The sequence below is a fragment of the Loxodonta africana genome, chromosome 6 (genome assembly GCF_030014295.1).
Source record: "Loxodonta africana isolate mLoxAfr1 chromosome 6, mLoxAfr1.hap2, whole genome shotgun sequence".
NCBI lineage: Eukaryota > Metazoa > Chordata > Mammalia > Proboscidea > Elephantidae > Loxodonta > Loxodonta africana.
This window is the reverse complement of record NC_087347.1, coordinates 115,891,483-115,900,012: the sequence shown is the minus strand read 5'-3', so window position 1 is coordinate 115,900,012 and position 8,530 is coordinate 115,891,483. Positions and strand designations below refer to the sequence as shown.

General features: G+C 41.1%; 1 pseudogene; it reads right to left on the bottom strand.

The window, feature by feature from the left end:
• Window positions 1-5,034: 5,034 nt before the first annotated feature.
• LOC100676296 (isoleucine--tRNA ligase, cytoplasmic-like) lies at window positions 5,035-8,008 on the bottom strand (annotated as a pseudogene).
• Between the last annotated feature and the right edge of the window lie 522 nt (window positions 8,009-8,530).

The following is an 8,530-nucleotide window of genomic DNA, read 5'->3' as shown; positions in this document are numbered from 1 at the left end:
AATTCTTCTTCGGTCTTCTTTATTCATTATCCCACTTTCACATGCATATGATGTGATTGAAAATACCATGGCCTGGGTCAGGTACACCTTAGTCCTCAAGGTGATATCTTTGCTCTTCAACACTTTAAAGAGGTCCTTCTCAGCAGACTTGCCCAATGCAATGCATCTTTTGATTTCTTGACTGCTTCTTCCGTGGCTGTTAATTGTGGATCCAAGTAAAATGAAATCCTTGACAGCTTCAATCTTTTCTCCATTTATCATGATATTGCTTATTGGTCTAGTTGTGAGGATTTTTGTTTTCTTTATGTTGAGGCGCAATCCATACTGAAGGCTGTGCTCTTTGATCTTCATTAGTAAGTACTTCATGTACTTTTTACTTTCAGCAAGCAAGGTTGTGTCATCTGCATAACACAGGTTGTTAATGAGTCTTCCTCCAATCCCGATGCCCCGTTCTTCTTCATATAGTCCAGCTTCTTGTATTATTTGCTCAGCATACAGATTGCATAGGTTTGGTGAAAGAATACAACCCTGATGCACACCTTTCCTGACTTTAAACCAATCAGTATCCCCTTGTGCTGTCCGAACAACTGCCTCTTCATCTATGTAAAGTTTCCTCATGAGCACAATTAAGTGTTCTGGAATTTCCATTCTTCTCAGTGTTCTCCGTAATTTGTTATGATCCACACAGTCAAATGCCTTTGCATAGTAAGTAAAACACAGGTAAACATCCTTCTGGTATTCTCTGCTTTCAGTCAGGATCTATCTGACATCAGCAATGATATCTCTGGTTCCACATCCTCTTCTGAAACTGGCCTAAATTTCTGGCAGTTCCCAGTCAATATACAGCTGCAGCCGTTTTTGAGTGATTTTCAGCAAAATTTTGCTTGCGTGTGATATTAATGATCTTCTATAATTTCCACATTAGGTTGGGTCACCTTTCTTGGAAATAGGCATAAATATGGATCTCTTCCAGTCAGTTGTCCAGAAAGCTGTCTACCATATTTCTTGGCATAGACAAGTGAGCACCTCCAGTGCTGCATCTGTTTGTTGAAACATCTCAGTTGATATTCCATCAATTCCTGGAGACTTGTTTTTCACCAATGCCTTCAGAGCAGCTTGGACTTCTTCCTTCAGGACCAGCATTTCCTGATCATAGGCTACCTCTTGAAATGGTTGAACATCGACTAATTCTCTTTGGTATAATGACTCTGTGTATACCTTCCATCTTCTTTTGTTGTTTCCTGCATCATTTAATATTTTCCCCCATAGAATCCTTCACTATTGCAACTCAAGGCTTGAATTTTTTCTTCAGTTCTTTCAGCTTGAGAAACCCCAAGCATGTTCTTCCCTTTTGGTTTTCCATCTCCAGCTCTTTGCACTAGTCATTATACTTTATTTTGTCTTCCCTAGCTGCCCTTTGAAATCTTCTGTTCAGTTCTTTTACTTCATCAATTCTTCCTTTTGCTTTAGCTGCTCAACATTCAAGAGCAGTTTCAGAGCCTCCTCTGACATCCACCTTGGTCTTTTCTTTCTTTCCTGTCTTTTCAATGACCTCTTGCTTTCTTCATGGATAATGTCCTTCATGTCATTCCACAATTTGTCTGGTCTTCGGTCACTAGTGTTCATTGAGTCAAATCTATTCTTCACATGATCTCTAAATTCAGGTGGGATATACTCAAGGTCATATTTTGGCTCTCGTGGACTTGTTCTGATTTTCTTCAGTTTCAGCTTGAACTTGCATATGAGCAATTGATGGTCTGTTTCACAGTTGGCCCCTGGCCTTGTTCTGACTGATGATATTGAGCTTTTCCATCGTCTCTTTCCACAGATGTAGTCAATTTGATTTCTGCATGTTCCATGTGGTGAGGTCCATGTGTATAGTCACCATTTATGTTGGTGAAAGAAGGTATTTGCAATGAAGAAGTCGTTGGTCTTGCAAGATTGCATCATTTGATCTCCGGCATTGTTTCCATCACCAAGGCCATATTTTCCAACTACTGATCCTTCTTCTGTGTTTCCAATTTTCCCATTCCAATCACCAGTAATTATCAATGCATCTTGATTGAATGTTTGATCAATTTCAGACTGCAGCAAGTGATAAAAATCTTCTATTTCTTCTTCTTTGACCCTAGTGGTTGGTGTGTAAATTTGAATAATAGTCATATTAACTGGTCTTCCTTGTAGACGTATGGATATTATACTATCACTGACAGCGTTGTACTTCAGGATAGATCTTGAAATGTTCTTTTTGACGATGAATGCAACACCATTCCTCTTCAAGTTGTCATTCCCAGCATAGTAGACTATATGATTGTTCAATTCAAAATGGGCAATACCAGTGCATTTCAGCTCATTAATGCCTGGATATCAATGTTTATGCGTTCCATTTCATTTTTGATGATTTCCAGTTTTCCTAGATTCATACTTTGTACATTCCAGGTTCCGATTATTAATGGATGTTTGCAGCTGTTCCTTCTCATTTTGAGTCGTGCCACGTCAGCAAAGGAAGGTCCCAAAAGCTTTACTCCATCCATGTCATTAAGGTCGACTCCACTTTGAGGAGGCAATTCTTCCCCAGTCATCTTTTGAGTGTGTTTCAAGCTGGGGGGCTCATCTTTTGGCACTATATCAGACAATGTTCCACTGCTATTCATAAGGTTTTCACTGGCTAATACTTTTCAGAAGTAGACTGCCGGGTCCTTCCTCCCAGTCTGTCTTAGTCTGGAAGCTCAGCTGAAACCTGTCCTCCATGGGTGACCCTGCTGGTTTCTGAATACCGGTGGCATAGCTTCCAGCATCACAGCAACACACAAGGCCCTACGGTATGACAAACTGACAGACACATGGGGGACACACACACACACACATACACCACAATTTTTTTTAATAGCACCCCTGTTGTCACAGAAAGATCTTGAACAATTATGATGCTCCTCCACAGCTCCATTTCCACGTCTATAAAACAGGAACAGTAATAACATTGCAACAAGGACTGTAAGGATTAAATGAATTAACATGGAGAATGTGCTTAGAACAGTGGCTACTATGTAATAAGGCCTCAATAACAATTTGCTATTATAATCCTTCCCTCCCAAAGCATGAACATTGCCTGAGAAAAGGCCAGCCTCTCAAAGTTGGGATATCAAGACCTGATTTGCTAGCCTGAGAGGCTAAAGGCAGGAGACTGAGTCTCCTGATGACTTAATTCCAGGGCTTGACAACAGCCATCAGCTAGTAGCCTTCACCTTAGAGCTGCAGGAGGCAACTGGATGGTGACAGCCCAGTGGAGGGAGATCATGGCACCATTGCCTGTCTTTCACAGGAACGGGACTCAGTGCACACACAGACAAACTTGCTTTTCTCCAGAACATGCAGACGTTCTGGCCCAGATGTTGGAACAGACCCTTGGAGCCCATTCAAATGTGGGGGATTATTTAGATCCAATCAAAACCACTCCAGATTGTTGGCTCTCATTTTAGATTAACAGGATAAGCAAACTTGGTCTGAATGATAACTCGTAATGTCTAATCTTTTTTCCTGTCTTTCTAATTCTTCAAGGCCAGATTCTTTAAGTATAAACGCCTCATGCAGAACTTCTGAAGGACTCCTGGAGCATTTGTGTATTTAGTTAATAACAAAAAATCTTTACATCATGCAGACCTTTCACCTTTGTGTGATGCTCAAACTACAACTGAGAGGAAAGTAGGACAGGTGGCCTTAACCTCAGACTACACAGTCAGAAACCAAGGCCCAGTGAGAGTCATGGATATTTCTGGTGGGAAAAGGGGCATGAAACTGTCACTCTAGAAATGCACAAGTCCTCTATTCACTGACCAGTTGGAGATCTCTTTCAGCACACTACTCTCCCATACCCTCAGCCCATCACAGGTTTCCTTGAAGATACCCACATGCACACACCCCAACCAAAACCACCGTTGGGCTCTAGGTGAGGAGCAGAATGGCTCATCACAACAAAAACTGGAGACTCCTCATCATTCAATCACCACCACCATCTCCCTTCAGCACAAACAATTCTAAATTGGTTCTACACATGTCCTCATACCTTCTGGACACAGGAAATCGGGCTGGATACCTATCTTCTGCACCCTCAGGTGGGCAGCTGGGGATGGGGTAGATTTAATTTTAGTTTTGTTTTTTTTTTTTTATATTTAGAAGTACCATATACATCTCTATAGACAGACTGTCAGCTTCATATACAAGTATTAAAATGAGGAAGAAACTGATGTGGCAACTTGTAACCCTTCAAGCAGACTTAGGCAGGAAGATACCACTTGCAATTACAGGGAAAGAGAACTATGTTAAATATCCTGCATCATGCAGTAGGTGTAAGTGTGCAAATGTATTCAAACTACCAAAATAAGCTCGAAAATCTTACCTCATTGGAAAATTAAAAAAATAAAAACTTCTTTTCTGTTTTGAGAAATGATGAAATCAGCTGAGTGGCACCAAAATACTTTTAACCTGTAACACTCTTCTATATTTAGGTCTGATAAGCACTTCCACAGTTTTGTTACTCATTTAGACAACCATCTTGTGAGAGGTTCCTAACATGCTTATCTTTTTTCTTTTTCTATCTGAGAGAAAGTTTATTGTTTGGGTTTACTGAAACTTAAAATATTCCATCAAATTTCCCAGGAAAATTCAAGTAGTAGGAATGTATAACATGTCCATTCCTTCCAGAAGTCCCAAATATATTTTAAAAGTAAATATACTATGCCATTAAAATAACTTCTATCTTGAGAACTCAAATAAGTGAGATCTCAAGTATAGAAATCAACTCTGAAGGCTAAGGTAACATTGCACACCCCTAACATGATCGCATGGGTTTTTAAGGTCAAATGTGAATATTACTGTGAGGTCTCATCACTTGATGAATCAATCCCACTTGAACTTTGGACCAAAAGCAGCATATTACACATGTACCAGCAGAAAATACCTTCATTGTGTCTGTGTGTGTGTTGGGGATGGGCGTAAGCCACAGAAAGGCTGACCGATCACATTTATAGGTGAACATTAGACCTCTGCCATTGTCAGGAATACAGAAACATACATAGTCCTCATATTCACAGTCTTCATGGAGATTTTCTCTGTAATTTCATGTGTTTGAATCTCATTCAGAAACAGCTTTAGCTTCCTGCTCTGAAGGCCAAATACATTGGCTGCTTCATACAGAAGACGTTGGTAGGGGAGTCCATTCTGCCCATTTGGGTTTTCAAGCAGGACAGTCCCCACTGTTCCCATTAAACATTCACGTGGTTCTGTGTTCAAGAGCTGTAGGTTCATATACTGACAGAGAGGAGTACTGGGATTGCTGATCAAAGTGGGGGCTGATCCTATAGTCACACAAAGTGTTTTTCCACTAAGACTCAGAAGGTCAGTTTGTTTTTTTATTTGTGTTTCACCATGGAAGACAACCAGCTCTGCATTTTTAACCCTGAAAATGCTAGCAACAATACTCTTCAGCTTTAAAAGGTCCAACGTATCATTGCTTTTTGGATTTTCAAGAAGCAAAATTCCACCTTGCTCACTGCTATTTGCATAAATGCCAACATTTGACATGCACAAGCAGGACGAGGCAGGGAAGACCCTCTGGTGAGTGTAATTTCCAGTTCAGACCCCTTTAACTGTGTTTATTTCTTGAATAAGGATTTTACCTGATGTAGGAACTGGATATGATTTCAAAGGAGCCTTTACAGTGGCAAATATAAAATCTGTGGGCCTTTCAATAACATTATTCAGTTATCTTCCTCCTGATTTTACTTTATAATAAACTGTTATTTCATGAGTTGGAACCAGATTGCACTTCTTGCGAAGTTTCTGGGTACAACTGATGACTGCCTGAGCCAATTCTTCATCCACAATTGACTGGTCCTTCAGCACATCACTCACAGCCTGCTCCTTAAAGCAAAGGTTTTCTGCTGTTACCACAGGGGAGTTAATCAGATATAATCTGAGGGCATCAGCACCATATTTATGGATGATTAAAACTGGATCTGGATAATTCTTTTATCGTTTGCTCATTTTTTGGCCATCGCTAACTAGGGCAAGCCCATTCACAATCACAGTCTTGAAAGCTGTTTGTTCAAGGAGCTGTGGACAGCACCAAATCAAAAAAAAAAAAAAAAATCTGTTGCAGTTGAGTACATCCCAACTCATAGTCACCCTACAAGACAGACTAGGACTGCCCCATAACGTTTCTAAGGAGTGGCTGGTGGATTTGAACTACCAACCAACCTTTTGGTTAGCAGCTGTAGCTCTTAACCACTGTGTCACCAGGATTTCACGGCCAGCACCAGCAGGATGTAAAACCATCCTCTGATTTGGTCAATGCTTTTGGCAATGAAGTCTGCAGGAAAGCATCATCAAACTCCTTGTTTTCAAATGGATAATGGACTTTCGCATAAGGCGTACTGCCACTCTCAAGCCAACAATCAAACACTTCAGAGGTTCGATGCAATGATCCCTTCCCACAGCGTGAAGGAATAGTAGATGGTCAATGCTCTTTCTGTGGAGATCTGAGATCTTTGCTCCTGACAGTTCTTCAAATTCTGCCACTGATCCAGTGCTTACTGCCTCTTGGAGGTCATCACTGACCCACAGTGGAATAGGGGTGCCCCAATATCTATTTCTGGAAATTGCCCAGTTACATGCATCTTTCAGCCATTTTCCAGATTCCTTCTCTCTCACAAACTCTCAAACCCAGTAACACAAGTCACTGTTGCTCAGTAATCTGTCCACCATGTGCTCCACTCACACAAACCAACTGGGCACAGCCTTATAAATCAGAGGTGAGTCTGACTTCCAGCAGAAAGGGTAGATATGAGTGAAGGTATTGGCAACAAGAAGGCAGCTTTCTTCCTTTAGGGTCCCGATGATACTTTTGTCAGCATCCTTCACATACTGTCCCTTGAAATCTGTTACTTCTGCTGTGAGACAACCCAATACATCAGCAGGGCAAACAGGGAATGAGTCTTTTTGAATAATGTTTGAAGTCCATACAGACCCTATAGTCATCAGCACCAAAGTAAGGAGCCTAGTGTACAACTCCAGTGCCTTCCTCCTCTCCCTGACAAGCACAATAAAAGCACCATTCTCTTTATACTTCACAAAGCAGTCAAAAGTGGCCTGTACTTCTTGCCTTTGAGATAGGCACCAGGAAAACTTTTAAGGATCTCATAGTCATTCTCCACTTTATAGAGGGCTGATAATCTGGCTTCCATTAAAATCAGTAATTTTCCTTTGATAATATATTTAATCTTCCCATATTGCGTACCAGGATTAACACAGATGGCAAGGTTACTAGATACAATCCACAAAGTGGGTATTCAAGCAACTAAAGATATATTTTAATCTTCCTCCAAAGGGAAAGTTACCAATATTGAAGGATGTTGAGTATCCTTATAATTTTGATGAGATTCAAATTGGAAAGTGGAGTATTACATGCTGTGGAGAAGGGCATAATTTTCACACCTCTTTTTTTTTATAAACAAGGCCTTTAACATAGAGTTGTTTGAAAACCCAACAGACAGATTCCATGACCTATAGGTACATAGTTTTGTAGTCACTGTCAAAGTCAATCCACTGGCCCAGCCTGGTTATAGTAGACTTCTACCCAGTAGAAAATCTCATCATAATTGCTCAGCACTGATTGTTATACTCTGCGCTCACCATATTGGCCACATCCTCTGGTCCTCTGACTCCCAGTGTCTTATCAATTTCATTTTCCACAGGTAAACCATGACAATCCTATCCAAATCTTCTGTCAACACGAAATCCACTCTGATGAATATGTTTTGTAACTATGTCTTTAATTTTCCTGGCAAGTATATGTCCATAGTGAGGCCGTCCAGTTGCAAAAGGAGGAAAACCTTGGTCTATGTCTCGACTGCTTTAAGCATTCCTGAGAACAATTAAATTTGGACCAAAATTGCAAGATTTCCTTCTCTTCAGCAGGAAAACTGATGTTTTCTGGAACTTCCTGAATCATTTTGTTGCTAAGGAGTTAGGCAAGCCGGGGCAGGTCAGGTAAGGATGGGTAAGCTCCGTGGGTGGGAGTGCCTCCGGAAGGAGCCTGGGTCCATTTGGAGATAACATGCTTATCTTGATGTCAGTGCTTCTCCAACAGAGAAGGGCAGGGGGAACTGAGACAGTGGGAAGACACAGTGCCTCCCCATAAGCAGTGGAATCAAGCACCCCAGCTGCAGCACAGGACAGCTGCAGCACAGGACAATGGCCTGAGAACAAGTAATATAGCCAAGGACCATCGATTCTTCCTTCTATGTAATTCTAATTCCTTTCTGGTGTCCTGACACTGCCCTAAATTCTAATCCAGGCTTCCCATCATCCATCTCTTTATACTGTCTAGACCACCTCCAGTTTTTTGTCTTCTTCTCCTTTGAATGGATGTTGACCAGTTTAACTTCCCTAAACCCCCAGAAAAGCAATGACCAAAACTTTGGTGGCAGCCAAGCTTCTCAGCTATAGTCAATAATCTGCGCACTGACTCCGA